General features: G+C 39.8%; 1 protein-coding gene across 21 annotated transcripts in view; it reads left to right on the forward strand.

Annotated features, from left to right (window-relative positions):
- The window catches only part of Sox6 (SRY-box transcription factor 6), a 689,857-nt gene that overhangs the window by 71,529 nt on the left and 591,164 nt on the right, over positions 1-27,164 (forward strand). For 4 of the 21 annotated variants that reach the window (XM_087211270.1, XM_087211269.1, XM_021263841.2 and 1 more), the window contains exon 6: positions 12,969-13,146. The exons of 1 other annotated variant lie outside the window; for it this stretch is intronic. The gene's annotated coding sequence lies outside the window, so the exon portion shown is untranslated. Of the gene's footprint in view, positions 1-12,968; positions 13,147-14,218; positions 14,241-17,693; positions 17,856-18,505; positions 18,642-19,141; positions 19,312-20,083; positions 21,152-27,164 lie in introns of those variants that run through there. 16 more of the 21 variants (XM_087211273.1, XM_004851482.4, XM_087211289.1 and 13 more) reach the window with 8 other exon arrangements.

The raw sequence follows: 27,164 nt of genomic DNA on the forward strand, positions 1-27,164 counted from the left end.
CAACCAATCCATCAGAATATCTTGATAGCCTTTTCTTCAAACTTTATCTCAAACCCGACCACTTCTTATCACTTCTGTAATAAATATGCACTTCTAGGCCATTATCTGTCTCACCTAGGGTTATTGCAAGTAGCTTTCTAGCTGATGCTCTTATTCCTTTGTAATTCATATTAGAGCAATCACAGAAGAAAACTAAGTAAGATTATGTCATTCTGCAGAAAACCCTGTAACGAATTCTCATCTCATTTAATGTAAAAGTCAGAATTTCTCATGGGTCCTCATCATTTTTTTCTCCTGTTAGCTTTCAACCCCATGTTCCTCCTGTTATAGTTCACTATACCACAGCCACACTATCATTCATACTGTGCTTTGAACATGCCAAGTATGTCATTTCAAATTAGAGCCTTTACATATATGAAAATCTTTCTCTGAAATTCCCTCTCCTCTCCTCTCCCCTCCCCTCCCCTCCTCTCCTCTCCCCTTTCTCTGTCTCTCTGTGCCTCTGTGACTCTGTTTTGGTGGTACTGGAGGTTGAATCCAGAGTCTTCACACTGAGCTATATTCCAAGTCTTGCCCTTTAATTTTTTTTCTTTTTTTAGTTTCCCAGGCTGGGCTGGAATTTGTAATCCTCCTGCCTCAGCCTCTCTGAGTATTGGGATTACAGGCATGCACCACTACACCCAGCTTTTTCCTGGTCATTTGAATGACCTGCTCTCTCACTTTCTGTATATTTCTAATCAAATGTTTTCAGAGAGGGCTTTCCAAATAAAGTGTTAACAACCTCTATTCTTATCCTGGGCTTGTTCTCTTTAACTATATTCATTTATATTCATTTTATGTTGCTTTGTTTTCTTTGTATCCCTTTTATCATCTCCTGACATATATTTATGGCCCTGTGTATCTTTCCACTCTAGAATATGAACTCCATGAAAACAGGGAGGAACTTTGCTCATTATGGCACATAGTAGGTACTCAGTAAATACTTATTAGATGAATACATTTTTGCAGGAGTGAATGAACTATCTTAGATCAATAAGTGTTTATCTACTAGGACTCAGGATTGCATATGATACATGAGTTCTAAACACTGGAAAAAATTTTTGCAAGATAGTGATAGCTACTGAGTAGGCAACTGACAAAGTCTGTTGTAGAATACGAGAAGTTTACAGAAAAAATAATATAAATTGCTAATAAACATAGGAAAACATGTTCAGAGATGTGGAATTAAGTATTGGTGATCTCCTTATTGACAAAAATAGAAAAGAGTGATAATGTTCAGTGAGGAGACGTGCATTATTTATTATTTTGGTAATGGGAGAGTGAGTTGTTATAACTTTTTTGAAAGTAATCAGGTAGGATCTATTAAAATATTAAAAGTTCACTTTGGAAATCAAACAGAATGACAAAAGCAACAGTAATATACAATACTACAGTAATACAATATTTATTGTAGAATTTTATGGTAACAAAAATTGCAAATAATTTGTATGCCCATAAATAGGGGTAGGGTTTTATATATATATATTACATCTAACTATAGTATATGCAGGTATTGAATTTGATTTAAATTTGAAGAGATGCCTGTGGTATGTTGTAAAAACAATTCAAAAGTGAAATAAATAGCACCATCGTATTTTGACAAATTACATAGAATATATTTATATATAGCCAGTTTACATATATGTACATGTGTTTGAATGAACATAAAGAAAAAATACATAAAGACTATTAACTTTATCATATCTTAGGGAGATGGGAATGGTCCTCAGTATGGTGCTGTTGAAAGATGGTGGAGACTTAAAAAGGTGGGATAGTGGGAGGTCTTTAGGTCATGGGGGAAATGCTTTCAAAGGGGATTGTGTAACCCTGTCCCTTTCCTCTTTCTTTAGGCCCAAAAGCAATGGGATCAACAGATCATGATCTTTTCTCTTTGATTGTTTTTGTTTTTTTTGGTAGCGGGGATGGAACTCGGCTCCTTGTGCTTGGGAGGCAGGCAGCAGAACCACTGAGCTAAATCCCTCGCCCTCGATCTTTTCTCTTTATAAATGATTATCTCACGTATTGTTATAGTGACTGAAAGCTGTCTAACACTGAGGCTGAGTTTAAAATTTGCTTGTTGGGCCAGCAGGCTGGAAACCTGGGAGAGCTGATGGGGCTTTTCCAAACTGGAGACCCAGAAAGGTTGATGTTCCAGTTTCAGTCTGAAGACTGTGTGCTGGTGGAGGCTCAGTTTTCTTGTTTTATTTATGTCTTCAACTGATTGGATGAAGCCTGACCATATTATGGGTGGCAGTCCGTTTTACTCAAAGTCCACCAATTTAAATATTAGGCTCATTCAAGAACATCCTCACAGAAACACTATGAATAATGTTTGACCAACTGCTTGGGAACCATGACCCAGCCAAGCTAACACATACAATTAACCTTCACCACTGGTGCAACCCTGTAATCCTAGCACTTAGGAGGCTGAGGTAGGAGCATTGCTGTGAGTTCAAGGCCATCCTGGGTTACATAGTGAGTTCAAAATGAGTCTGGACTACACAGTGAGACCCTGTCTCAAAACAAAACAAAACAACCATTGGCAAGAATAATTAATAAATTATCTGATATATTTGACTATTTGGAAAATAATACTGAGAAACAAAAACATGTGGAAAAGTAATGATAGGAAGGTCCATAACAAGTAAAAAATGTTATAAACAAGGCCTTCAATGGGAGAAAAACATAAAGTTGTAAAAGAAATGACATGTATTTGTAATATATGACTTGGCTCTTCTATAAACAAAATTTTTGTGATAATGGAAGCATTAATTTGATTGAGGCAGAAATTGTTACATTATTATATTGGCAAGATGGGGAAATGATGACAGAATTAAATACTCACCTGCCAAAACAAGAAAACTATATGTAATGACTAAAAAAGTCATTATATGTACAGAAGCTTAAAATATTTAAAAGCACCTTATTTAGAAATATGGAGGTAAATATCAAAAGAAACACAAACTTGATAGTGATTGCCTTTGGGTGATACCAATGGAATGGGGAAGCATGTGGCAGAGATCCATTGTCTTATAAGCAAAATATTATTTTCTTAACCTTTTGCAAGCATTATTTTAAGAAAAAGAAAATCAATTAAATGTCAAAAGCAGTCTTTACAGGATCACCTAGCAATGCTTCTTTCACTGATTTTCATAAATTAGTGTATATTTCTAAGACCTGAAAGAAATCAGTTTCTGGGCAAAAAATAAGTTGTTAGATAATTTAACATTAAGACTAAAAGAAACCTCTCTTTTTGATGGAATTTCACAGGTATCTTTTTGTAGAGGTACGATTAGGATGTCCACTATAAGGAGATGCTTTTATTTTCTCAACAGTAAATGAAGAAGTAGTCATTAGGAAGCAGGAATGGCGTAGAATGCAGAGTTATTAATAGATATGTTACAGGTCATCACAAATGGTCATTTGAAAAAATTATTCAGTGTAATGATCTCTATAAATTAGAAGTTTACATATTAAACTATATGGCGGTGTATTGTTTAGGATAGTGTCTCCATATACATAGTCGTATGCATAGTACAAAAGTATAAGACAGTCTAATACTTTACCTTATCTTCAGGTATAATCTTGTCTTCTCAGGAAAGTTGAGATATTACTCTCACCACTTCCAGGATGTATTTACTTCTTGTGAATTTAAATGACCATTCTTTCCAGTGCATCTATTGAAATGACTGGCAATGACTGTAAACTGTATGCTCATGGAATCCAGACACTGTGCTTTTTTCTTCTTATTCTTTCTTAGACCTTATCACTCATACCTTACACAATTATATAAATTATTCCTAGTTCTCTCGTTTTAGATTTTCTAGTTTACCTAAGGACACCACAAAATCATTGTAAATAGTACAAGAGCCCTTGTCTAATGGTAGAGCAGAAGAATATTAGCAGTTGTGTGCATTACTGCTTGTGAGATACTACAGCTGCTCCTTGACATATGAAGCAGTTACATCCAGGTAAACCCTTGGTAAGTTAAAAATGTCATTAGTCAAAAAAGGCACTTAATATATGTAACCTACTAAGCATCGTAGCTTAGCAAAATCCTACATTGTAGTCCAGCTTGCTGCCACTTATGATCACGTGGCTGAGAGCTGTAACTCATTGCTGCTGCCCAATCTTTTAATAGAGAATTGTACTGCATTATTACTTGCCCAAGAAAAGATGAAGATTCAAAATTCAAAGTAAGGTTTCTACTGACTGCATATTACTTTTCCACAGTTGTAAAGTTTAAAAATCATAAATTGAATCATTGTAAGTTGGGGACATCTGTAATTAGAAATAGAACAAAAAAAAGTCTGCTAATTACAAGACATTTCTTGTAAGTTTACAAATATTGTTTATTTTGGTAGAAAAAAATAGATTTGTTTGCTTTTCCAAATATAGGCACCAAAAAGAAAGCAGGATGAAAAAGTCCACGTTTTAGGTGTCAGATCTGCCAATTGAAAACAGAAGAATAGTATTTCTAATAACTGTACAGAAGAAATTTGTGAAACACAAATACATTAAAAACAATAACAAGGCTGCAAAATTGTGTTAGTATTCGAAATGGATAAAGAAAAATCATGGAAAAAACAAAAAGAAGACCCTGTACATATTTTCCCCAGGTAGATCAATATGCCCTGTTCCGGAAAGATGGGTTCGTATTTTGTTTTTCTATTCCTGTATTTGGAGAAAATCACAAAAATGTTGAAACTCTAGGTGAAAGACTAAAAAAAAAACCTTTATCTTACGACCTATTTCACATATACATGTATAGTTTTATTGCTATTAAAAGTAATTACTTGATTTTGATGAAAACTTTGAGTATATCTTATACTTAAGGAATTTTCCAGTGCTGATGATTACAGCATGTTTTACTTCCTGCCGCCCTGGAAGTTCTTGCAATTTTCTCCATCATAATTTCCAGATAATGTATACTTGTAAGGAAATACTAGTGATAAAATTAAATCTCTTACTGACTTTGCAAAATCATTCCTTAAACATTGATGGTAAAAATGATACTCTAAAAAACTATTTTGAAAAAAGAATGGGAACAAAAACATTGTAATCTCATTATAAAGTGTAGAATATATGAGATTTTGCCTTAGTACTGATTTTGAAAACCAAACCAAATTTACAAATTTCTCCCTGTTGCATATTAAACATTATCAATAAGAATAGGGTAATAGAAGTCTAATAGTGATTTCAACCATCTTTTTAGCTAACAAAATAATAGTAAGTACCACAGTCTTGCTGGATCAAAAGAGCTTCCTTTATCCTTGTATTTAAGTATGATGATTTTAATATGAATTATAATACTCATGTAAATAACCAATTTATAATTAAATATTTTTAATTGAATGAGGTCAAATACATGAATATATTTCATACTTTAGTGTAATTTAGGAGAAAATCAGAACTTCATAGTGAAATACTTTCAATTTCAATAATAATATTCAACAAAAATAAATGCTCATAAAATTGGAAGGATATGTAATTATCTTTTGTTGCATTTTTCATATTAAACAAAATTTTAATTTAAAAAATATGACTGTTTCAGTGTATTCAACAGTTTTTCCTAACTAGACATTTGCTCAATTTGTGTTAATCTAGATACTGTTACATGTTGTATTTCTTGTGTATTTCTCTCTCTTTGTTTCAAAAATACCTTTTCCTTTTTACTTACATAGAAAGCATCAGAAGTAAATTTAGAAAATAACTCATTTGGGTGATAGAAATGCCACATTTCTGTTATTCATTAGTTTATATTTATTTCCTCTTAGAAATAGGAGACACTATGGACAATAACGAGAATTAGAATTTATTTGGTATTTGTGGATACCATATACAGTTACTAAGCTGAAGGCAGGAGACAAATGCTTCGTAAAGAAGGCTTATTATTAGAACTTATTTTGAGTAAATAAAAACACCCAAGTGAATATTTGAACAATTAAACATTTTTAAAAAAGCATTTGGCATGACCTGACTTAATAAATAATATGAAAAAACAAACATGAAACATCAGTGATTTTTAATGTTTTTTATAATATAGACCCATCATTATCACATATAACTTTAGAAATATTCATTTGACTTTTTATGATATAATTTCAGATACTGTTACTAAAATATTGTTTTACAAATTCACATTTTATCATTATATTTCCTTAAGATGGTGAAGCAGTAGTTAATGTGGTTTTCGATTTTGTAGGCAGCTAACACCTGGCTGACTGAGACTAACACTTTCACACCAACAAGTAAAACTTGGTAAGATAGATTGTCTAATGCACAGATCTTGTGCTGTAGTTACAGTGTTAAGAAGTCCTTGTTGTTATGAATGTGCATTATGAGTATATTGTACACAGTCCTGGTATGCAAATGTGTAGCATTCAGAGAAGTGAAATAATTCTGTGTTATTATTATCTTTGTAAATTACATCTTAAGAGTTTTTGAGGACTTTATGATGGCAGTTTTCTATAGTCACAGTCATACAGTATGTTCAGCACAAAGTGTTTTCTTTCACTATTAACAATAACTGAGCCAATGAAAATGCTTTTTAAATATACACCCGGCAAGCAGTTATCTGGCTTTTCCTTCTTACTATCCACAAACCATCTTTTATCATCTTTTAAGACAGCATACGAAACAGCTTTGTAAACATCTGTTTTTCATTGTTAATTGTTAGGAAAACTGGGGATTTAAATGCTTCTTTGGAATCCTCTTAATCCTATCAAGAAGAGTAATTTGTATATGTTTATCTTTTATTCTTTAGATTGCTCTTATACATTTAAATAATATGCATCTACTGTACTTCATTTTAAAAAGTTACTTTAGGGTGATAATATTTTTACAGATATTTAAGGACATTACTTTGTATTAATTAGTTGAAATTATTAGTAACTAGGCTATATTATACATAAAAGATGTAGGGCCAATATAGACTTAACTATAATGTGCCTTTTCAAATAATTTTCAGAGCTATCTTGGACATATTCCATATTGAAATGGGAAATGTAGAAAATATAAGGAAAAAGTCTTTGGTAGCTAATGGACAGATTAATGTAGAGCTTCAAATCTCCTGCCATAATTGTTCTTTGGGAAATATGCTTTATTTTCATAGGCATTTTCTATTGCCATAATTGAGCCATTAATGTCAACAGAATATCTGTGGTAGAGATATACTAAGAAGGCTTTGCAACAGTACAGTGTGATATCCTGCTAAATGAAAAGGATCTGTTGCAATAATTACTTTAAAAATATTAAAATTCTGGTCTGGTTCTTCGAATTTTAATGTAAACGCAAATGTATCTATCTCTTGAGAACAGAAAGAGCATCCATAATTTAATAATTAAGTAATAAGTAATAACCAATAATTTTTGTTACCTATAAATAGCTTTAAGTAACAAGAGTAAGGAATATTAAGAGAAGCAGTTGATTGTTAACAAAAACTTTTTTTCAGAATGTACTCATTTAAAAACATTTTATAACCTTTATTAAATTACTGTCTTATCATGCAATTAGAATGTATTGTCATTTTCATTTTTAAAAGACTTGTACTTTATTAGTTTCTAAACTGGTAGAAATTAGAATCTCACTGTTTACTATTTATATATGCTTTTCAGTTTTTGCTTTTCAAACTTGGAGTGATGTAGAACTAGGCCTTATCACTGCATACAAAATTAATTGAAATGACATATTGTTGCAGTTTCTATGACAACCATATCATGATGCTGATGTTCTTAAAAATTTATAAACTATAATCTGTAATATGCTAATTCTAGTGAACATAGTTCACACTTATTTGCTTAATATTCGTTTTAGCACAAAACTTCATCAACTTTGAAAGTAGGTAGATAACATATTGTACACAATTAAAGAAGGCTTTGTATATTGAGCCCTTGAATTTAAATATTTTCCTATGAAAATATAGAACTTTGTGTGAATAAGTATTTTTCATTTATTATTTTCTTAAACAGACATGAATGAATTTGAGGATGATCATTGTTGCAGGTTCTCAATATTATCTTCCTCTCCTCCCCCCATTAGAAAGATCATGTATTTAAACCTTATGTAAAAGAGGCTGATAAAAACTTAAAATTCAGTAACATCTAATGAGTTAAATAGTAACAAACATTCAGATACTTGGGAACACTTCACTAATTTTTTAGCTTTCATCTGTTTGTTTGATTTTAGGAAGTAAATACCTCCATCTTACATGATCAATTATGATACATGTTAAAAATATAAAACTTAGCAAGTTATGGAATAATTTTGCATAAAATTATATTAGACAATCTGATTTGGAATACAGCTTGAGGTTTTGTTTAGACATGATTTAGAAGTAGAATATGTTATTTGGAATTGGTTTGTAACTAAAGTCTACTTATATAACACTTTTTGAGCTATATATCATTTGATAAGTCAGAAAAACTACTTTTGGAAATGTATAAATTTGTTGGTTAATACAGACAATTGGAGTAATTTAAATGTATATGCTAGATGAAATAAAGTAATATTGTGTAGAATCATCAAATACTGAACATAATGCTTCTGCTGGCATAGTTAATAATAATTAACTTTCATTATATGTGCAATAAATTTTAATTAATATTTATTAAGTCATAAAAGGTACAAAATATAAATCCTGAGTTAGCATACTTTTAAATATTTGCTTTGTACATATTAGACACTCATTTAAGTGTGAATAATCATCTTTAACACATTTGTGATATTTTTAAAAACACATAAGAAAAATCCAAAAATTTAAAAATAGCAATTGTGATTTTAGATTTTTAAGTAACACATTTTAAAATTAGAAAATTTAATCTAATTCATTTTTAAAGCACAATGCTAACATATAAGAATATGGAAAACATAAAATTATTGAAATAAACTATCAAATTCTTATGCACTAATAATATTGGTCAATTATTATTTTATTTTTTGATATTTATTGGTGAGCAAGTTTACAACACGGTTTTGTATGTGTGATTTTTTTTTTACTTATATTTCACTAGGTATTGCAATAGATCTAATACTGATTTATCAAATCTTTCCAGTGTGGCTAAAATGTAAAATGAATGCAATGGTTGTCATTTTAGTGGATGGCAAGCCTTATGTTTGGAAGAGGTAAGTATTTCTTTAGACAGAGAAAAGCACATATGAAGGAATATGAATATTTTAGCAATATCAAAAGAATGTTATTATGAGGGGTACTTTGAATTTTATTGAATAAAATTTACTTCTGTTGTTGCATTATCCTATAACCCTTCATCATATTTTTCCTTTCAATGTTTTTTATATTCATATTTTTGTGTATAATTATCTAGATCACTTTTAGTTAGAAAAAAACCCCCACAGTTCTATTTAACAGTGTAAGAGAAACATTTGGATGATTGATAAAAATTTCAGTTTTCATCTGAACAATTCAGTGGCATTAGTTTTGGCAGCCTTAAATGATGAAAAAAACCACTGCCTTAGTAAATTTGGTTTTTTTTTTGAATAGCATTTAAAAAATGTTACATATGGTATTTAAAAAAATATAGTTGATAAGTATGTTTTTAAAAAATACTGGTAGAGGTTTACAATGTGTTCCTACCACATTGTATGTTGGTTTTATTTCATGATATTTTGCCATTAATATTCTATTTATATTAAAGCAGAGCATATAGACTGAATAATGACTTCTCTTATGTTGTTAAGATTTTCATTTAAAAATTATGGAATTGGTCTCTGATTGCACATGTGATATGTGTTTCAGTTTTATGGTTACTGTATTTCTCTTTAAATGATGTTTCTACCTAGACTTAGTTTCTGCCAGTTATGTTAGACTTCAATGTATATTTCTTCCATTTAAGGCAGAATGATCTGCCAGAATTACGTATGGCAAAACCAAGACTTTTTTGAGTTAAGGCTCTGGGGACATTGTACAAGTCTAATGTTCTTCCATGAGGTTGGCTCACCCTACTGCAACTAAGAAATGATTTGAGGGCTATTACATACTTAAAGTTTTCATAGTGGATTAAAATAGCATTACTTAGCACAGGTGTTTCTATAATTGGGATTCCCTGGGAAAATCTAGAACTGTATTCAGTAACATTTAGCTTTCCACATGAGTAGAGGAGTGGTCCAATGATAATTTGCTAGGCTGTGGCATGAAACACGGAAATGGGGTCTGGCTTAGGGGCCTGTTGCTTTTTCTTCTTTGAAGACATTCCCTGTCATCCATTAGTGTTACATTGCTGTTGTTCTACTTTAAAAATTGAATTAATTTAATTATTTATTTATTGCTGATTAAAATACTGAGAGGCCTAAGTGGGGTCAGCCAGAACTGATTTATATTTTCATATAATACAAACTAGTTTCCAAGTATTGTTTTTGTTATATAAATTGAATTCTCCTTCTTCTTTTGTAAAACATTATATTTAAACACTATCTCTGTACCCAAGGAGCAGGAAAAATGACCTGGGTACCCTCTGGGCACAGTTCACTGAGGGGGAACTTTATTGGAATCTTATAGGTGTCTCCAAGCCTTGAAGAAAATTTCCAGGAACAACAAAGAACAACCACAATATGTTGTTCCAGGATTAAGCTAGGGAATTCTTAAGCCTGGTCTCCTTATAGCACAAGACAAAAGTTCACTATAGGAAGAACCGTGAGCAAAAAAGGGCTACCATGGAGGTAGCAACTGGAAAATGAAAATAGGTGATATAAATAATGAGTCATTGATGTTTTATCTAATCCATTGTTAGCTACTCAGAAGGGGTGATTGCCTGAGAAATGGGTGACTATAGAGCTAAGTGCCCAGCCCTAGCAGCAGAATCTCCCTCTCCTGCACAGTTTTCATTTCTGAGACCTCTATTTTTGACCTTGGGTCTGGCTGCAGGCCTGAGGCCCTTTTGTCTGCCTCCTGTCCTAAACATGGAGAGCAAGTAGGAGATGAGCCCCAGGGAGTGCAAATTTCGTGCTGAGCCAAGGTCACTGTAGAAGGGCAGTGGATCTTTGGCCAAGACCCAGACGGATGCTAGTCTCCTCAAAACTGCTCTACTATCTGCCACTGCCTTTGCAGTTAGTGCTTGAAATTTGTGATCTGCAGTCCCTGCCTGGGAGCTGCAGGCTCTTTGACCGGAGCTTTGTACTCTGCTGGGAGAATGCGCCTTCTTTTCATTCCCGGCTACTGGTTTCAGCTAGTGGGCGGCTTTAACCCTCACTCCTCTCGGTCGGGTCTAGGAGGGCAGGCCTTGCCTCGGTAGATTGCCCCGACTGCACGGCGTACTCCTTTTGCTTCCCTTTCAAGCAGTTCCAAGAGGTCGCCAGGGTGCTGAGTCGGTTCAGACTAGTAGGTCCCCACCGCGCTCGCAGTCTTACGCTCGACCTCAAGGTGGCGACTTAGGCACGTAAACAAAGCACGGCCAAGTCGGACGGCTGGCACCCTAGCGGTACATCCTCTTCTAGTTTCTCCCGCTGCTCTCCAGAGGGCTGGATTGACTGTTTAAGGGACCCTAGTTTAGATGAGGAGTTCGGCCAGAGTGTCTGAAGTGTGTGTACGTGAGTGCGTGTGTCTGTCTGCGTGCGCGTGTGTATCTATGTCCGTGTCCGTGTCCGTGCGGGCGCCGAGGCGGCGGAAAGTGGTGATGTGGTGGAAGCCCTTGACCAAACCCGTTTGGGACGCCGCAAGCCTCCCGTGCATCACCTGAGCGAGCCCTCAGGCCGAGCAACCCGGAGGGCTGGGACTTCGAGAGCACTGTGCCGCCCGAGATGTCTCGAACAGTGAGCAACTGGCAGAAGGACAGCGGGTCTGGTCGCTGCCGGCAGCAGTAGATTTGCTAATCTCGTTTCAATGACACTCACGATCTATGCGTGGAGAGACCTGGAAAATAAAGCCCTCCGCTGCGCTTGTGCCCTTCCTTCCCCCGGTGCATACTGGCTGACCTGAGTGGTAGCGATAGTTGGGGGTGGGGAAGAGAGAGACATAGACATCCAAAGAATAAACGTGCGAGTCATACAATCTTACCTCCGGGACGGAAGGACACGGTTCCTAGAACTGAGATTTCCATAGCCAGTCTGCATCCCAGCTGTTTCTCCCGTAGGCGCTTTCTTGCCTAACACCGCCTTCTAACTTGGACAAGGCTGGAGCTGCCTCCCTCCTTTTTCCTCTTTTTCCCCCCCTTTCCAGACATTCCCTAAACTCAACCTAGGGCAAATCCAGAAGTCGGTACAGTACAGAGCTTCCATTCAATCGCAGGGGGAAAATCTCGTTTACAGTTTCTCTTAGGCAGATGGAAGAAGTAGCTAGTGACGGGGCTTTGGAGGGGTGCATAGGAATGGCATGGGGTGTTGGTGGCAGGGAAGCGCGATTTCTCTTAGGTCTCCGAGCTTCAGGTAAGGTTCTCAGATTCCAGTTGCCCTCCTGCAGAGTCGCAGTGTCGGGTGAGAGGAGGGTGCTCCTCCGCGGATCAGAAGGGAGAGAGGAGGGTGCGTGGGGGCGGATGGACCCTGGACGGCCTTCACGGACACACATTGTCCTGAATGGTGTTTGTGCCTGCTCTGTGCCGCTGCCTTGGGGAGCTTTTGAACAAGGAGATATGCGCCAAGCTTTCCTTCCCCTCTTCCCTGCCCCCTTCTATGATGTGTTTAGAAAGAAGTCAATACCCTTCTAAAACAAGTTAAAAATCTTTCTCTGACTTTCCGTTTGAGATGTCAAAGGGATTAAATAAATGAAACTTTATTTGACCGGGGAGTTTACCCAGAGACTCAGCGACATCTCTGGTCTTTGGCCTTATTCTAATTCCATGGTGGTAATTACCCTTCGTTTCTTTAAGTGCAATAGATTTATTGCCTTAGAGACTATGCACAGTTTGATTGAATTATTCATTTTTTTCTTTGGTGTAGGCTGCATCTGGGGACTCTGATGTGACGTGTAGATTTTTTTTCAGGAACAAAGGGAATGTGGAAATGAAAGAGAGAGGGAGAGAGGCTGGCAGATGTAATGAGACGCGGTGAAGGTGTACGCAGCCTGGCATCCCCACTCCTCCCTTCTGCTCTCACTGCAGCCCTGGGTAACTCGCAGACTAACACAAACAGCTCTCCTCCCGCAGCCAGCCCTCTGTCACTGTAAGTACGCAGCCTTCTCTTATCAGCATGCAGATTCCAGCCACACACTCCCCCAGCCTCCGCTTTGCACCTTAGACAGCAGAAGCACATTTGAAAATTAACTTTCCTAAGCTAGGAAAGGCATGTCTGTAAAACTTATTTTTGACGTATCTTTATTTTTCTTTGAAAAAAAAGTTCATGCATTTTTCTTTCTTTCTTTCTTTTTTTTTTTTTTTTTTTTTTTTTTTTACCACTTTTCCCCACCTCCTTTGTGGCACTGCTCTCTGCTACTGTCGCTGCGGTTGTGGTCTTCCCAACAGGATGACTGGCAGAGTCAAAGGAGATTTAATGCTATTCTCCATCCAGTTCAAGTCAAAGGATGACGCCTTATCCTTTTGCAAAATAACATCTAAAAGGACGCAGAGCATTGTTCACAATTTGCTTTTTGGTTTTGCTTCTGAAACATAAGTTCCGACCCCTTTGAGGCAGAGTCCCAAGGACACTGGTGTTTGGGAGTCCGGCTTATTTGGTTACTCCAAACTTAAGCAAAGTGCATTGCGCTGCTGGAGTGTTGGTGTGTTTGCTATCCCGTTTGAGGAAACCAATTGTGAAAACTTTTGTCCATGCTGTAATTAAAGTTTTCAACTTCTTTTCTTTTGGTTTTTATACTCTTTCACTTGTTCTTCGTTTCAGTACAAGTTCTCCTTTTGGGTGTTCTGGAGTGAATGACATTTATGTTTGTCCTGTTCATACAGTTCCTAGTTCTGAAGCCCTTCCTGAAAGAAGTTAGCGACCTTATGATGAAGTTGTGTAGGTCTGAATTATGCGCCTGGCTGGTGTAGGAGACTTTCAAAGCGGGGATTCGAGGTTTTAATGGCCGTTATGATTTTTGCGTAGGTGTTGTAAATATTAACTTCTCCCTCAGAATTAATTGCGTTGCCCTTCCCAAGCTCAGGGGGACCTCTCTCCAGGAACCTCGCTCGCTTTTCCTTTGCGAGTTCGCGCCTCTTCTCTGAAGGTGCGAGGCCAAACTTAGCAAAGCCGAGTAGCCTGTGCTGCTTGCAGTGCGCAGGGACACCCGGACCGCGCAGAGGCTGCGATGACCGCTGCGGAAGGTAAGTCGGCCCCACCCTCTCGCTCCTCCTTCCAGCCCTGGAGCCCGGGAGTTCAGCACCCGGGTTCCTTTGGCGAGGGAGTCTCCGACCCCCAGGGGAAGTGCGGCTGTGTGCTCAGGCAACTGGCTGCCGCACGTCTGGATGTCCTCTGCTCCTCTGGGGACTTCGTCAGGAGCCCGCAGGCCGGTGCGGACCAGGTGACTATCCCGGCGCTGCAACGCTGCAGCGCTCTCCGCCTCGCCCACTGCTCAGTACAGCCTGGGCCGGGGCTGGAGGGAACCTTCGGCCAGTACTCCCATCCCTAGGGCCACGTGTCGCCCCGTGTACAGCTTGAAGTGCAGCACCGAGACCCCAAACTTCTGTTTCCTTCCTTTTAGAGATCAGTGTTCTGACCTGCTCCGGGTTCCGCCGAAACAGTCGACTCTGATATTACTTTATTAGTTAAAATCTAAAGAGAGTTCTTGCCGCTCCTTTTCAGAAAGTCCATCCTGGCCGGGTATGAGGGTCCTGGACAACAGAGATCTTGATAATGTCTTCTTTTTCTTCTTGCCTCCTGCCAGCGGCCTGCATCTGGTTGGCGGGGTCAGTCTTGCCTCTGAGAGCCCAGAGAACCCTGTGATTTAAAGAGGCTGACGCTCTGGTCTTTGGGAAACCAAACCTGTTTGCAATTGGAAAGACCCAGTCGCTCCCTAGTGTTTCTGTCCCTGATGTTTCACCACTTTTGTAGCTCTTCCCTGAGGAATCATGCTTGGGAATCTAACTTACCCCCTCTTTTCTCTGCAGGCTTTTAGGAAAGGTCATTCGATGTTAGCGTCTTTGGGGTTTGGAGAAATTTTTTTGGCCTCTGTGGTTGAGTTTCAGGGCTGGCGACCAGACAGTGTGAGGCTCAGGAACCCAGAGCTGGGCCCAGTCTGGCCATGCACACACACACACACAGACACACAGACACACAGACACACAGACACACACACACACACACAGAAGAGTTATTGAGTTATTTAGGCAAGAAACACAGGTCTGGGCTGCTCCTTGGGCCTCAGAGGGCAAGGGGGAGCCTTACCATTTGTTCTGGGAGCCCAGTTTTATAAAGGAGCTGGCCTGCAAGGTACCAAGGAGTACTGCTTGGCTTCTCTAGGTTGTGGAGACTTTCCAACACTGAAAATTGCAGTAGACACTAGATTTCTTGTCAGGAACTCATTCTCTTCCCAACCAGCAGTCATTAGGTCAGTTTAACTCAAACTGTCCAAGCTTCCAATCCTCAAGCATCATATTTCCCACTGGGACAGAAACATCTGGCCATTACTTCTGCCCCACGGATCCTAGGTACCCCTCATCACCCTTATTTCTATCTTTTTCTTTCTCTTGTCTGGAGTTCATATGGAAGCAAACAGAGTATACATTAAGAAGCTAATATATGATTGACATCTCATTGTCTCCCTCTTCTTTGCTTGCTTACTCTCTCCACAACAAAGATGAGACTTTCTCCCTTTTATCCTCTGTCACTTAATCTGTGGGAGATCTTCCTTATGTTAGCAATTTTAGTTTGCCGGTATGTTTTTCTGGGTGTTTAAGCCACCATTCCTGACCTCTTTCTCCTGGTCTGTATGTCCTTTCACAAAGTCTGTTTTATGAGGTGTCTCAAGATGGCCATCTCAGATCAGCTTCACCATAACAGAAGCCTTCAGAAATCTCTGCGGGTTATGCCAGCTATGTCAGAACTTTTCTCCTAGCTTTTAATTTTGATGTAGTTTTGACTCTCCACCAACTTCAGTTTCTCCAATCTAGTCTATCTCTTTGGGCCTAGGTTGAAGCAGGCCAACCTTCACCCTTTGCACACTGCCTGTGGTTAGCTAGTGCTGTTTTCAAAGCTAATTTTCTCACCTCTTATTTTGCATCTTAATTAATTGACACCACCATTATTCTCTCCCTTCCTGGTTCTCCAGCTTTTTTCTCCCCAAGGAGATAAATTTCCAGGTCTTTGCCCCTCTAGGCCATTTAAAACTCTTCAAATCTTTAATCTATCCTACACATTAATCAAAGGGAATCTTTAATTTGTGTGAGTTTTTTGGGGGATTATTAACATAGTTTTCTATATCTGACTTATGCCATTTTATGTACTGTTTTAGGTTACTTGAAACTCCTTATCTTCTACAATCTTTAAATTACCTCTTTTCCTTTACATATATAAAGTAATACAATATATCCTCTACTTGATTCCATGCAACCCAGACTCATCCATATTATAAATGTAGAACTATTTTATTTACTGATATACAGGTATAAAGTTTTCATTGGTAGTATATACCTGTCTTTTTACTTTTAAAAATTTAATTCATATATTCCATAATCCATGTGGCCTCCAGAACACTGCCACCTACGTGCGTTAGGAGTCTGCTATAACATTCCCTTTCCTTTGCATTTTTCCTCCTCCATGCTTTAAAATGTTTCTCTTCCTACATTTTCTACCAACTGGTGTTTTCATGATCTCTGCTTCCTCCATCTCTTTCTTTTCTCTCTCTTGACCACTTGTCTCATTTTCTTTCATCCTTTTTATTATTCATCCTCCTTCCCCCTTTCCTTTCTGGTCTCCTTGCCTCCCGTCCTTGCCCTTCGGGGTTTCTCCTATTGACTCACTTGTGGTCCAGTTCTGTATTTCAGTATTTCCAGACATTGAGCCCAAGCCTCCTTCTGTCACCTAACTTCCAAAGCAAAGCTACCATCCCTACATTTTCCTCTCCCGTTTGACTTCCTTACTTCTAGTGCGCTCCTTTTCCTCCACAGTTGGCCACCTTTCTACCCTGCTTTTTTTGCCTTCCTCTTGACTCCTCCTCCCAGAAGCCCCAGCCCTAATAGCGCTCTCTTCAGCCTGCCTCGCCTCATCTAATAATACTTGTCGCTGTTTCCTCTGACCCTGAGCCTCCTTCCTCTTTGTCCCCTTCAAGTTCTCTTCTAGTAGTCACTTTATTCTGTCCAGAGGCTCTCTCTAATCAAGCCCGGGTCTCGCCGGTCTCTTTGCCCTCCTCTCCGCGGCTCTCTCTTGCCTCTGCCTCCCGCTCTCCCCTCCTTCTCCCCCCAGCTCTCCCCCTCCCTCCCAGCTTCCCCGCCTGGCTCGCTGCTCCCTCGCCTCTTGTCTCATCTTGCCTGTGTTGTCTGGGAGGGGAGCCCTGCCTCCTCTCCCTCGCTCAGATCAATGCCCTGGCCACTCACTTTCTGATGTTGCACGACGGGAAATGCTTTGAATACTTACGACATGGCCGCTCACACTGATTGCCAAGATTGACAGCACTAACCATCGCCTTCACTTGTTTCGGGGGGAAGCCCCTAGTTGCCCCGCTCCGCGCGCACCTCCGGGCACCCCCGCGGTAAACTTCAGCGGCTGCGCCGCCCCCGCCCGCAGCGGGACAGCCCCGCAGACTTGAGTTAACGGGCTGCGGGCCGCGGCGCCGGGGAGTTCTGTGCCCGTGCTCCCCGGGCTGGGCTAATTGACCTATAATCGACTCCCCTTCCTTTATTTTTTTTTATTTGTGTGTTTCCCTTTTTCTTTAATGCCATTTACTCCCGCGGCGCAGCGCACAAGGAGCCCTGCCGTGCGGTACCATCCTGGAGTCCGCCCAGGTAACCGGGAAGGAGCGAGCGATCTAGAGCGAGGGAGGCAGAGAGAGAGCTCGCGGCCCGAGTGAGCTACCTGTTGGGGAGTTGGAGGGGGCCAGGGGCAGGAGCCCAGGGCCGGGCCCCAGTGCCAGCCCCCAGCGCCGTCCACTCCCGCCCTTCTGGGGAGCTCCGGGATGAGTTTCTCGGAGCTGAGACTGCGGGGCCGGGGAGGAAGAGCCCAGAGCGGAGCCCGAGAGGGCGCAGGCTGCCGGGAGCGGAGGCTGCCCGGCCGGGGCGGGTTTCTGGACTCGGCTGGGGAGGGGAGCGGGAGGAGGAGCGGGAGGAGGACGTCCCGCTGCCGGCGCGGAGGGGGAGTGGAGGGGAGAGGGGCCGGAGAGCGGCAGCTCGGCCGGACGCGGAGCCTCAGGATGCGTCCCCCTCTCGGAGAGTCCAGCCTGGTTCCGGAGGCGGTGGCAGATCTGCCTGGCGGGCTTCTGGTTTTCTTGCCGCCCCCCTTCAAATCCACTCCGAGAAAACACATGTTGTAGCTGTAGATAACTGTGCGTGGGACACTAAGGCAAAAGGGCAGGGAGAGAGACAGAAAACGCAACCTTTGATAACAGAAAGCTGTTTTCGCATCCTAAGTACTCGTCCGAAAATCTGTCTGCCCTCTTGGCCCACCTTACTCCACCTCCGTCTCCCCGAATAGATATTTTAATCTAAATAACTGGGAATGATATGAAAAAGAAGTCAGGTGGCTTAGAGAATGAAATTTTAAGCCTCCGTGAAGTGTGAAGTTTGAAGTTTGAGGTAGGTATTTCTTGGAAGTTCGCGCAAGTGTGTGATGGAGGCAGCTTGTATGCCTGCGAGGAGCGTGGTCTCTCTCTCTCTCTCTCTCTCTCTCTCTCTCTCTCTCTCTCTCTCTCTCTCTCTCTCTCGTCGTTGCGTGTACGCTCTGAGGGCTCAGATGGGACTCCTGGGTGGTAGTGCCCTTTTAGCCCACAAGAGGGCAACATCCTGAGGGCTTTGTGAGCGCTGTGTGTCTCATCGCTGCAAGCTTAGTAGGGTTTAGAGAAAGTTATATTGAAACTTTCAAAGTGATATCTCATCTTATTTCTCGGTCAAAAAGAGAGAGAGAGAGAGAAACATAAAAAGGTGGAAAAAAGAAAGAAGCGAAGAAAGAAGAAACGGAAAAGATCCAGCCTACTCCGGGAGAGTCCTGGTCATACCGAGACTAGGGGGAGGGCTGTTTTAATTGTGGGTTTGGCCGACAGACGACTGGAGTGCCCTCCTCGGCTGTCTTAGTTGTAGCCGGAGGTCATGTAAATCGACCTTAAAAGAATGCATAAGCCATAAATTAAAATAAACCCTCACCCAGGGGCTGATCCATAAGTAGACAATATCCAACCTGGACAAAACGAGCTTCATTTACGAGTCGATCTAAACCGCATCCCCCCAAAGAATAGAGACTAAATGCAAAGTAAGTTTCCTAGCAAATATTTTGTTTTCTTAAAAAGTGTTGGGCTGATTCGCCGGGTGACTGTGATGCCGCAGTTTTTAGAGTGCTTCAGTGTCAGCCAGGCTCGGGGTGCGGGAGGTCGGGGGGACCCGCTGAGCTTCTGGGCTTCTTAGCGCTACCCTACCTCACTCCCATTTTGGTTTGGAAACTGGTTATTTGTGGGGTTGACGCTGGCGGAGGGCGGGCAGGAGTCGAGGCCGTCTGTTGCTCTCTCTGTCGGGGTGAAGTTTACTCGGAGGAGTTGATAAAGAAAACCCGGGTCGCTAGAAAACGCTCCCTGCGCTCCCAGCCCTCACCCCAGCTCTGCTCCGCCGCAACTCTTCTGGGACCCTGCGCAAGTTGCCTCCGGTTCCTGTCGCTTATCACCCCGCCCCCATTATTGGACATTACTTTTTATGATCTTTTCAGGAATAAACAAGCCGAACTCCAAAACGATCCGAATCCCAAGTGCTAATCTGTGGTCCTCTTTGCCCTGGACGCTGGGGCTGTGTGCGGGGTCGGAGGGGGCGTGGGTGAGGGGGGCCGTCCAGTCCCGCCTTCGAGGCGCACAGTAGTCCGCACGAGTTTTCCCCCGCCCGGTGTCCCTGCAATCCGGCCCGCGCCCTGCGTCCTTCTCGGAGCCCTGCCCGGGCCCCGTTGCCCGCTGCCTTCTCTGCAGCCTGGGCCGAGGTCTGCTGCTCCCGGCTCGGCCCAGGGCCGGGGGGTGGGGGTGGGGGTGGGGGTGGGGTGGTGGGTGCTGCCAATGGTCCTGGGGCGCTGGAGCCCCGCCGCTCCCCCGGGAGCCGCTTTCTGGTTTCTCCCTTAAAGGGCCGGGAGGAGAAGGAAAGGGCTTGTGCAGGGGCTGCTGGGGTTGTGCTCGGGTACCAGGAGGAGCGGCCCAGGGCTGCGGAGGACAGATTAGCTCTGTGCCGGGCTGTTCCTGGGCGCTCGCAGAGCTTGGAGATAGAGAGAATTGGTGTGTACCGAGCAGATACAAGGTGGCTGTTGCTGGCGTGTTCTAAGTTTTATTTAAGCCGTTTTACGCTGACCAAGTTTGAAAACGCTTGTTTTGTATGAATTGCCAGATACTGAATGCCTCTCCTATTTGAGGACTAAAACTAAGTCTTCGACTGGGCTGACGGGGCTGGGCTGTTGGCGAGATGGGTTGTCCCGCGCTGCTTCTCTCTGTGTGTGACCTCCTTGAGGGCCACGCCTGAAGTTTCAGTCGGGGGATGGCCCGAAGCCGTCCTGGCGGCAAACTGGACTTGGACTCCGGACCTCCTGCAGCACTGTCAGAGGGCCCTCGGGTGACGTCCCTGTCCCAGCGCTTTTCTCTTGCTCGCACTTCTGGGGTCGGGCTTTTGGCCCTGGCGGGAAGGCACAGCTAGCAACCCAGGGGAGTAGGGACTAGAGAGTGCTCACTCACCCCTCCCACCAGGGTCTCCTCTCCCCCTGCCCTTTATGTCACGTGCCCTGATTTCCCTAAGGTCCGGAGAAAAACAGACACAGCCCAGCCCAGTATATTTACAGGAGGTAGGTTTGGTGAATAAAAAGGTCAAGTGGTTGGGTCCAAGGAACGAGAGGGGAGGGGGAAGAGGGGACGGGACAGGACAGACACCTGGCAAGGCCCGCCCTGCCTGTCCCCCATCCTGGCCGGCCCGCCTGCTAGTGGCTGGCCTCCCCAGGCCACATTCTTGTGCTAAGTGCGAGAGGCAGTGGGAAAGGCAATCCTGAACCGGCCAAGAGCCCAAGAGCCGGCGAAGCTGATCCTGCGATGGCATTTTGTTTTGAACAGTTGCTGGGGTTGACGTTTCCTCATAAGGTAAGGTGTCACTGGACAGTCGGCTGCCCAAATGCCACATGTATAATTAGCCTGCGCACTCAGCACCTCGTCCGTGAGGACCACAGGCACGGGCTTGGCCGACCTGATCACTCAGTTGCCTTCTGGGCTGTTACAGGATTCCCGGGGGAGTGCAGAACTGGCCACCACAGACTCGGGAGGCCCTGGCCGGAAAGACTTTGACAGTGTAGCTTTATCTTTGATTTTTCTCTTTTCTTCTCTTTTTCGCTATTTTATCTTCTCTTAGTTTTCGGCTGAGGGGGAATTATTGGTTAGAAGATATCATACCTGATATCATAGAGTGCGGCTTTGGGATGGGTAGGACAGTTACAGAGAAAATCTGGCAGTATATTTATGCTCCACACTCAGCCCTTGTAGGCTGTTAGGCCTTTTCTATTCACACTAACCTAGGAGGACCAGCCAGGGATGGCATTGTGTATCCTGGTTTGGCTAGGTTATTTCCAGGCTTCTGGTTTGGACTGTTCACCTGTCTTTGTGCTTCCTAGAGGTCTCTCAGGAAGTTAGTGTCTGTCTAGATTGAAGCTTCTGGTTCCCCCTTCAGGCCTAGCCACTTGGGGCTGCTAGTGATCCTGTGGGGGGCCTGGAAAGCTCTATTCTCTGTGTACCTCACTCTAGCAGCCTGAGCTTCTTAGGAGCAGTGCCTCCTCTTCTCTGTCTGCCCAGATTGGAGCTTGAGCTTCCTACATACCTTCTCAAATTCCAGCCTCAGGTCAGCTTTAGCCTGTACTCTATGGCAGAGACCAGATTTCTCCAGCCTTGAACATGACCTTCCTTCTGTCACCCTGTGGGGTCACCATGGAATTCAACACTCAGCATTAGGCACTTGCATCAGTCTCCATCCTCCCCTTGTTTCTATGCCACTCAGCTATGCCTGATACTTACTAGAAGATTCTTTTCATTTCAAAACAAACAAACATCCCAAATCTTCCACAAGTTTAGTGGGACAAGATTAGCTTTTCTGTGTCAGCAAGAGCATTCCTTTCTTGATGAGAAGTAGGGACATGGTTTATTAAGTTTAATTTGCTTTTTATTGAACCAATAGAATGTTTTCTTACAGCAGGAAACAAGTTATAAGTGAATTTTTTCAACTTTGTCAGGCAATAAGTGTATTATCAATATACTTTTGAGAGTATCTTTTCTCAGTGCCTGTATGTGAACACATGGGCAAGCAAAATGACATGTAGAGATTTTTCTCCTACATAAAAAAGCCTTATACATCAAGAGATACAGTAGTTCTTATTTTTTTAAAAAGCAAACCACTAAAAAATCTTTCAAGCATTGAAAACAAGTGTACATCAAATTTAAGAGAGCTAGTGTATGACCAAAGACAGGTAAGTAACTAGGATCCAGACATCAAGTGTAGGGCACTAATTCCTTAGGCCCCTGACGTTCTTGAATGATTTCCTCACATGTTACCAACACCTCTTTCTCCTCTGCTGTTCCGTATTCCTTCAGTTGTAGTGGCAAGACTGGGTAGCTTTTTGCTTATTATTTATCCTGTTTATGTTGCTTTTATTTGTTGCTTTATAAGTGACAAAAAGGAACTTTCTTATGGTGTATTTGTATTTTTAAAAATGCGAACAAAATAATTTTTTATTATGCATTGTGATACAAACTCCTCTAATAATATATTGTATAACCACAACTCTTAATGTATTATAAAACAAATGTAAAAATATTATTAATAAAGCAGTATCAAGTACCTATATCTTAAGCTGATTCTACAAGGATGCAGTAGCTGAATCCCTATATGAAATGAGATTCATGGGAATATTATATTCTGTTGGGCATTTTTTTCATCAGTAGCAGAAAACAACAGATGTTTTTCTTTTTACAGGAAAAGCATATATTCATAATTCCTTGCAAAATTTCCTTTTATAAGGGTTTAAATACATTACTTTAAGCACATAAATGATAAGTTGTGGTGGCATCATTGAGATTTTATGTCTGTTTCTATATGATGTCTTTTAGGAATAATTGGGTTATTGGTCATTGATCAAATTTCTACACATATACATCTTACATTGAAGAAATCAGTAATATTTTGAATAATTATTTTTACTAATTCTATTGGACTGAATAATAGATACTGGAATAAATTTTCTTTTTGAAGATACCCAATATACATTACCTTTATCTCTTACTTTTAATATTTTCTATACTTCTCAGTTTTGTTAGCTTATATATCTTTCTATGCTTGAAAAAATTCTCTTCTTAGTGAGATAATACATATATATAAAATTTCCTCTGCTGTTATAAACAGCATTCTGTGAAAGTATACTACAGCACAATTAAAATTTTGGTTTAACTGAACGCTATTTGTTTAAACATAGTTTAGGGATGCATATATATATCAGTTGATGTTTTTGAAGTCAACTAAAACATTCCATCAAGCTAATGTGTCTGAGAGGACCATATCAGGCACAGACAGGTACTAGAAATGATAAAACACAGATAACTTGCCGCAAGATGATTTGCAGGTGGGTTGTATTATCTGCTGCCATGAGGTTACATGGGTCATATTACCATTTTTTTGAAAATTAATCTGTGTTGTTACAGAATTATCGAGTTATATGGGCCAATGAGATTTAATGAGATTTTATTATAGAAACTTGCTAAAATGAACAAATCCAAAAATCATTGCTTTTTAGAGGAAGAAATGGACTCTCTTTGGGTTTGTGTTGTTTCTTAAGAAATATGACTCTTCCTATTATTTTTTTAACAAAGAAAATAAGGTACTAGGACATTTTATGTCCTCATCCTGATTCCACATTTTCTACTGGTCATACTCCATTGTCAAAATATTCAGATTTTAAAAAAAGCCAGTGCTTTGGTAGAATACATGAAAAGTAATTTTCATTAGATGCAAACACATTTTAAATGTGTAACATATCTTGTTTTGCTTGAAGTTCCTCAATTGTGATCTGAAAACTAATTGTTTTGTGAGAGTTATCAGAAACTCTCATCATCCTCTCATTATATATTTATTATTCATTCTTAGGAAGAGTGTTTTTATTTTCCTTGTTCTGTGCAAGAGGGTAAAAGCTTTTCTGCTAATTATTTTGTTTAGACATTTAGTCAAACTGGAAATAGTTCAAAATTTGCATTATGGTTTTTGATAGAGCTTTTCAAGTGTTAAGTATCTGATTGTCACAGTTTGGATAAAAATATCAATTGAAGAATGTGGGTGAAGGTTGAAAAAATTGAATATCATTTAAATCTACTACTGATTCTCTCACCTCCAAAAAAAGGGTGCTGGTCTGTTTTTCCTCAAATCTGAAGTAGTCTCAAAAAAGGAAACATGAAGCCCTAAAACCTCAGAGAAGCAGTATTGATTCAATTCTTAACTGCAAATCCTTCGTATCATTGCTGAAAACATCTAACTTTACACCAATATTAGCCATTCTTTTTATAGTGACACCATGCTTAGTAAAAAACTTCTAAGCACTGAGGTCAGGTGCTGAGATTGGATTCTAGTTTATTTTTTATGAATCAGATAAAGATTTCTGTGCATGAGACCATATGTGAAGATGAGAGAACAAGAACATTTCCATATCAAAGGCAATATATCTGAGGCTGCATGGTAATTAAAATGCAGTGGTTTAGACTCTGTGCACTAGCACTTAAGCAGAGCATTGCCGGGACCTTGTGCATCATGCAGGCGGTTGTCTCTTGCATACTTCTTGAAATACACTTATAATTTTGTACAAACATTTATGCCAGTCCACACTTTTCTGTGGATAATTTGTATTTCATCCAAACCATTCAAAGTAGAAGTTATTTTTTGAGCTACCCCTTCATTATGGCTTTTGTGCATCAACTATTTTTATTCTAGTTGTTTGTATTTCCTTTTACCAGAATGATAGCTTGTTTATATTCAGAATCTCTTCTTGCTCCTTTAAGACCCCTAATATATCACTCATTTTACTATTTACTCAAAAAACTTTCATCTTTAGGAAAGATGTGAGTTATTTTTTGAGGTTAATTGTAGATACTGTAATCTATTATAAACTAATAAAGCACATTAAAATCAACTTTAGTTATTTCTATGTTATAATGATAATATATTTAGTAATTATTGCTAACTTGCATAGTATATAATATTGGAAAAAATTCCTTTTCAAAATGTTAAAGAATTCAGAATATTCTTTGTTACTTTTGAACAGCATGAAAATGTGTAGTGGCACTCTCTTTCATATTACTTTAAGTGAAAAGCAATCATTTGAAACTATAGAAATCTTTATCTAAAGAGTTATCTCTGCATTTATGAGGAGATGTTGGAGTTCATTTTAAAGAAATGAGTTAATATCTTAACCTGTAATTATCGAGGGATAGAATAGTGAAATAAAACATCTAGCATACTGTACTGTTGTATATATTTCAGAAATTTTTGTGTCTTTAGTAACCAGCTTGAATTTGTTGCTCTGTAATTTTCTCTCTCTGTATTTGCTTTCTGCCTATGAACATTCTACTGTGGTGTGTATAGCAAAGAATTCACTGGTGTATTTCATTTACTAAAGTCCCATGGCTTATAAAGCTTTTTAAAGGTTTCTCTATATTGAAGCACCGTATATTGAAGCCTAATGTGATATGAAATTCTTTAAGAATTTTGTGTATTTTAACTATTTTGGATTACTTAAGAATATTGATCTGATGTTTTTCAGTGACAAAACGTAAACAGACATAATAAATATTAGGTAAATGCATTATATGATGTGCATATTAGCGTGTATGCAAGAATTCTCTGTTCTCCCATTTCAGGTTTTCTCTTAATCTCACAAGATAACCCTAGATGATATTTTATTCCTGCTGCCTTTCAATAATTTGTTGTTTTTAGTCATTATAAAGAGAAATTGAATTGTCTATTTAATATATTCATCCAAATGCAAAAAGGGACTTTAGTGCTATTTGTGTTTTTGACATCTCTGAGCACAATCTCTGCTTCCTTGATAAAGTAGTTCTTTAAAATTAAACAAAATAAATTTTAAAGATGTTTCATTTTCTAAGACTACACAAGCCCAATATGTGGAAAAGAAAAAACTGGAGCTTCTTTTTTTTTTGGAAAAATGAAGACTGTAGGTTTTAAATGGAACTCATTCTCAGGCATGATTGCAAATGCTTCCTTTTATATTTTCCAAAGAGATCACTGGGTAATGTGATTGAGCACTTATTAAGTTCTAGACACTCTAGGGTACCTTTGAAGCCAGGAGTCTTTGCTTTTAAAGAATATTCTATTCTATTGAAGATCTTCATATTTGGCAAGTGAGGAAGCTTAGGCACAGTTGTTTTTAGTGTTAAGCAGGTCATTGTCAGAACTGGGTAAAAAATGGCCCTAGCTAGGAAAGAATAGTTTATTGTTCTTTCTTGGGAAGTAATATCAAACAGCATGTTATCTCCTCAGGAAGGACTAGCAAAGGAATGTTCTTACTTTCTCAGAAATAACCTCCCAATTTATCTCCATAGGCATTGAACATTCTATGCATGAGAAGTCAACCCTCCTTTCCCCAAAATGTCCATATTGACCTGTAATTCCTAAGCCTCAGTTTCTTTATCTGTAAAATGGCAACAATAATATTTACCTCATAGAACTATTGTGAGGATTAAATGAATTGAATATAAAGCACTAAACTCAGGAATTTGTATAAAATAAGCAATTATTACATGATATCTACTACTGTTGAAGTGCTACTAAGAATTATGTAAATTTGGCTTCCCATTCTAGCTGTACTACATATTTTTATATAATATTTGGCAAGATATATAACCTGCTTATTTTCCTTGTTTATGCAATGCAGAGTCAGTGGTACAAGTTTTTCTCTTTCTTTCCTAGAAAGAAGAATTCATGAAGCCTTGAGGTAGAGTCCCAAGTGACTAAATGTAGAGTTTTGATGTACAGCCTCTAAAATTTGATAAAATTCCAATTCTAAAAACTGAAGAAAGTTTGAAAGGTTATTTCATCTGCCATCCTCCACAA

Source organism: Heterocephalus glaber, unplaced genomic scaffold (genome assembly GCF_053883595.1).
Source record: "Heterocephalus glaber isolate CG9 unplaced genomic scaffold, H.glaber_assembly_v1.0 deba00001428, whole genome shotgun sequence".
Classification (NCBI taxonomy): Eukaryota; Metazoa; Chordata; class Mammalia; order Rodentia; family Bathyergidae; genus Heterocephalus; species Heterocephalus glaber.